Source organism: Manacus vitellinus, unplaced genomic scaffold, assembly GCF_001715985.3.
Source record: "Manacus vitellinus isolate BGI_N305 unplaced genomic scaffold, ASM171598v3 scaffold_5_pilon, whole genome shotgun sequence".
Taxonomy (NCBI): Eukaryota; Metazoa; Chordata; class Aves; order Passeriformes; family Pipridae; genus Manacus; species Manacus vitellinus.
This window is the reverse complement of record NW_021940682.1, coordinates 29,681,487-29,687,486: the sequence shown is the minus strand read 5'-3', so window position 1 is coordinate 29,687,486 and position 6,000 is coordinate 29,681,487.

Sequence of the window (6,000 nt, the reverse complement as noted above, 5' to 3'; positions counted from 1 at the left end):
TGGGTGGTAATTAGCTGATGCTATTTCAAAAGTGTTGAGGTGGATCACGTACAACTTCTTCCAGCATCTCAGTCCTTCTAGTCTTTATGCTCTGCATTGTGGGGATGGGCTTCTTTCATGTTTTTGCAGCTTGTAACACAGGGGTACCATACTGGCTCCTTCATGTTAATAGATAGACAAAACCCTGCAGCAGGATCACTTCTGCACTAATACAGAAATTTCGTTCCAAGTGGTAATCAGTCCAGCCTCAACTACTCTGTTTTATCAGGTTACTTCCCTTTGGAAAACCTTTCTGCCTCCATAACAAACAGGCGTTTCAAACATAAGCCCATCCTCCTAACAGAGGAAGGCATCCTCTGTTCTAGGCATCCTAGGCTTCCCTCTGTAAGTAATTTTAAGTAACCAAAGATATTTGTGACCAGGGATGTGAAATAATGATGGTAACTTGCCTGCAATGTCTAAGGTCACTAAGGACCTGAAAGTCCTTTGCTTGGAGGTCACCACTTCTCCAGGCTGCTCTTCCATGACTCACTCCACAAACTAACCTCATTGCCACAGCCAGGAGGAAATGATTCACAAATACTGACCTTTCCCCTTGCCACTCCTGCAAAATGAGGTCTGTGTATAAGCACTCACAGAGCTGGAGCCATGGGAATTACAACTAGATAAACCATCCACTGACGGCAACATCACGCAACCACTTCCCTGCCTGTGCTAATGGTGGAGACGTTTGCTGTGAGCCAGGCACACTCATAGAAGAACATATTTGGGGCTAAACAGAAGAATTAGGCAAGGAGAAGTTGACCCAGAACAGGGGAGGTTGGAAGGGAAGGGTAAGAGCTGAATGAAATTCCTTGGTCTCCTCTTTGCAGATACTGTGAAGTCAATGTTTCATAGAAAAATAGGCATACTTACAGTTAATAAAACCGATATCCTTCATGCCAGTCTGTGTGATTCACAGTGTCAGATCAGCAGTCATTAAAGAATAATATTGCTTTGTTATTATTTGTAACTTCCTCAGGACATGGGATGCCCAGCCCCAGGTTTGCAGACTGACATCGATGTGCTGCACAGACATGAGGTGATGAGGGGTTGCGACCCAAAGCCCTTGCTCCTATCTTGGGAGTGAGTGGAGCAGATGGGAGGTAAATGCGAGAGGGAAGGATGTATTCCTCTTGGTCTCCCTTGGGAACCATTCTCATGACCTACAATGTCCTTACTGCTTCCAGACAGACCTCTCATTGAAATGTCTCAGTTTAAACATCCCAGAATTTATTTCAGTCCAAATACAAAGACAATCAAAAGGACCAAGGCTTTCCATTTCTTTGTCACACCCTGTTGGGCTTCAACTCTGTCCAGCAGAGCAGTATTCCCAGGGTTTGCAGCATGCCTCATACAGCTATTGCCAGAAATAGCTAATTAAACTGGCAGAAATGTCACCAGGACCTGGCAAATGAGACTTTCTCCTTATTTTTAAGTCCGTACTTCTACAAGGAGTTGCCACACAGGAAGACAGCAATAGCGAACTGTTCACTCTCCTTTAGTGAGAGTTGCCTCTAATGACATGATGTGGGTACAAGTCACTCTTCACATACTAGATATAATCACCTTTGGACATGGTGAGTGTGGATGGAGGGTAAAACAGCCAACATGTGCTCACAAGGAAAGCATCAGTCTTTAGAGGTGGGAATTTTCTCCCACTAAAAACATTAGGGCTGGTCTCAGCTGTGGCACATAGCTGTGGCCAGCCTGCAGTGGGGTGGGCACCTGGTCCCCAGTGTGGTAGGCTGGCATAGGCACTGCTCTGCTGGAGTTTGGGGTGGCAGTCTCCCATACAGCATTGCCCTGTCTTTCCCTCAGGCAGCCAGCTCCCCAACTGACCAGCCCCACAGCTGCCAGCATGGGAACAAGGACTTGCAGCAAGGCTAGGACATGTAGGACCATGCGGAAATCTCACACCATGCAAAGGCAGATTAAGGAACTGCTCCTGCTTCCAGCATCCTGTGATGAATTTGGACTTTCTCACTTTTTTCCCCCAGCACTGACAATGTCTTTGCAAAGGAGGTGGCAGTTCTGAATCCACTCCAAGTGTGGGGTGCATGGGGTGCTGGCTGCCCAGGTGCAGGCAGCTGCCTGGCAGAGCATCCCTGTGACTGCCATGTGGGAGGAACAGTGTCGCCTCCTCCATGGCCCTACTCCCTCGGAAGCACCCACCCTGCACAGCTCTCCTCACGGGCTGTGTGGGACAGCATATCAGGGTTTGCAGCCGGCCTCAGGGATAGCATAAATACAATTCTGGTTTTGAGTGCTGGATCAGAGGCAGGGTGAGCAACAGAGAAGAAGACAGCTCAGTAATTATTTATACTGCACAGAGAAAAGACTTATTAGGCAGCTGTTGGCAAGCAGGCAAGAGGTACTGAGACGAGCCACATTTTGCAATATGAGAGCAGTTCTGAGGAACCAGTGACCAAGAGCAGTGTTTCAGCTCCTTGGTGCTGTATTGCACCCACCTCTGCCAGTACAATAGAGGTTTACCTTCCTCTCTGCTGCCCTAGAGAAGCACATTCCCAACTGCAGCATCCCGTTGGTAGAGCAGCACCATCAATGCCTGCCACATGAGGAAGGCCAGTGGGGCTGGAGTTCCCACAGCCTGGGGAGCCCATGCACAGACAAATGGGCTGTTTGGGCACAGTGCTTCAGTCACCCAAGGATTCAATGAGACCAGTTCTGGGCTTTGCTCTGGCACGTGTGTTGCTGCACGAGTGCACGGCAGCTTTGCAATGCGGAAGCAAACAGACTCAAGCAGGGACAAAGCTACGCTGCAGTCAAGAGGCTGGGGAGACAATTCCCACCCCCAGGACAAATTTTGAGCTTGTGTTTGCACACCAGGATTCACACAGGTTTCACTTAAGAAGGAGCAACGTGGGTTTGTTGTTTCAGACTGCTTGTTCCCTTTGGTACATGCCTGCTCCTAGGATGCTGTCGAATGCTGCCACACTTGTTTTTCCTCACATTTTTATTATCAGTATAATGAGAAACACCTCATAAAGCTCTATCATTTCTGGGTTGTTGCTGAGAAGAGGCCAATAACTATTCTGCAGAGAAATGTAAGTAAAGAGAAAGACAGCAGAATTTCATCATTAATGAGCAATACCTATTTTTTTACCACTGACAAATTTTGAATTCCCAAAGATAATTGGGAAAGTTGAACTATGTTGAAATGGCTGCTACAGACTTGGGTTCAGGCTAGTTATCCCTTCAAGAGTACACAACTGGGTGTCATGTGCCAAAGAAGCTCTTTCTTCATCCCTCCAACAAGCACTGGAGCTTCTTCTGGGACCCACAGGACGCGGTTCTCAGAAATCACCCTTTCAGTGGGTGAATACTTGAATACTATTCCCTTTTTGTGCCTACCTCTCCTCTCAATAACTGAGTAGCTAAAGCAAATAAGACAAACACAACTGAATTACTTTAAAATGTCTTTTTCATACTGGCAATTGAATAGGATACCAAATTTCTCATTTTGATCCCAAATTTCCTGAAGTGACAAGTCCTTCAATTAAGTCAATAAAAATCTGTCACAGATTTCAGCAGTGCCATAATTTCACCTCTAGAGCTTTACCCTTTATTTTCCTGAATGCCCCATTCACTTTAGCCATTCCTTCTAAATTTTGTGAAAGGTTTAATCAGTGTCATTACCATTGCAAAGGCAGCTACAGAAGCATGTTTGATCTGGGTGGAAGGAGTCTCCACAAGGCTGGGTGGCACCCATCCGAGGAAAGCCAGGTCTGGTCTTTGCTAAAGCTTCCACCAACATGTTTTGAAGTCTTTTAGAAAGACTCCCTCAGATATGGGTGCTATCTGATTACGAGGCCAGGGTGGGGCAGGGAGAGGCCTTGGTATCCCGTATCCTCCAGATCTTTCATGGAGCTGCTCCTTTTGAGGTCACTGTGTTCCTTAAGCCGTTTCACCAATGTGTTGCTCACAGCAGAGGACTGAGGCTCTCCCTGTGCTTAGGCTGAAGTGCAAATGTTACGGTATGGCATGCCCTTCCCTCTGGGTCAGCCTGCATGATTAGGGGATCATTTTGCCAAGGAGGCCAAGCTGTTAATCAGAGGAAGAGGTGTGAGTTATGCAGCACCCTCCACTGTCCACTTTCCATCAACGCGCCAGCAGCAAATCCATCCTCTGCAGAACAGCCTTGCAGAGTGCCAGGGGACTACAGATGAGGAATCTTGATTCTCCATCAGGGACTTCTCCCCTTTGTGGGCAACTGGGCTCTGGTAGGCCCTCTATTCCACCACTCCCATGATTCACCCTGGGGGTGCACACATTTCCACTTTGTGCACGCCTTCATGCACATTGAAGTACAGGCTTTAATTTCTCCAGCGGAGTAGACCCCAGAGCTTTGCAATCATCAAATATGAAAAATTCTAGTAACAAATACTTCCTATGTCCCGAGCGTCAAGATGTAGAAATATGACAGCTTCCCAAGGGTGGGCAGTTACTGAGCATCTCTGGCTGCTGAATGAACTGATTTTTCCTCAGTCCTAGCACCTCACTTGCACATACATATGTGAACATGAAGGATCTGAACACTCTGAGTAGATGGTGTGCAAACCCGGGGCTGGAGATCTCTTTGAAGCTGCTGACAAACTTAGGAGCAAGGTTTCTTGGAGAGGGGAGGCCAAGTATACAAAAATTGTATGCCAGTAAAGGATGTGAAGGAAGAACAGTGGCAGAGTTTGTAAAATCTGAGGATTTTTATGGGCTGGGAGTGGACAGCAACTAGAACAGCTCACTGCAGCTCTGAGCTATTTAGCTCACTGATATTGTAGCATCTATAGCAACACTGCTAAATAGACCAACACAGTAAATTGCAGATACAGCTTTCCAGTGTCATGTAGTCAACATCTGGGAGCTGAAAACAGCTGTATCCCGATGCCTTCATGCACAGGAACATGGGTGATGCTCGAGGGGCCCTAAATCTGGGCTAGCCCTGCCAGGTCCAGCGAATGCTGTGCTATTAGGAATCACGCTGAACAAGGTGCTGGCCCTCTGATACTTATTTCACCATGAACTGGGAATTCTTTGTTATAAAAGCATTTTTCTTTTCCAAGTGGTACATACAAACCTTGCCACCCTGACCTCTCCCAGCCTGCAGGTCAGTGAGCTACTGGATTTTACAGCAGCTCTGTGAGGCCAAGGCTAAAGAAAGGCCACACACACGCGATTTAAAGACCCATTAAGAGCATCACATAAATAACCTGTGCTTTCAGACCATTCCTTGCTTTCAGTGCACCTTAACTCTTGCCTGGAGCAGAAACACAGCAATGATGGCAGCAAAGGCAAGCCAGATTTCACCCTAATCAATCACATGTGGAAAGCAGTGTTAGCAGCTGTGAGAGGGGGAGCACAATTCCATCTCCTTAATGTCTGGGAACGATTTTCATCGACTGCAACAAAGGTGTAATAAAAAAAGACCCCCGTGAAGGACACCAGTGCAGGATTGCTATTGTAGGGCTCTGCCTATCAAGTACCCCTGGGCCATTTCAGGGCGGACTGCGACAGCTGAATTACGAGCAAGCTCCAGCTATGCTGGAGTTTCATTTTACAAGGGCAAATCTCACAGAGGATGGCTGCATACAGACTGAGCAGAGGACGTATCTGTGGCTGCTCAAAGGCTACCATATCTTTACAGGACGCTAGTCTCCTCACTAAGGCACATGTAATGGATGGCAGAACAGCTGCTATTATCATGGTTTGCAAACCTCTCCCACTAAATGCTGCATGCTCAACTCAGAGATGAGGAAAGGAAAAATGAGGGCTGGAGAAAGACTAAGCATAACCAGAGCTCAGCAAAACTAAATTACTTCTCCCAAACTCAGCTTGATTTAAGGTTTCAGCTTCAAGTGAAAAAAAATCCTTAAGTGAATACTCTGAAAACCAACCATTAAATCTACTCAGATTCAGTTAAATTAAAACATTAGGAAATCAAAG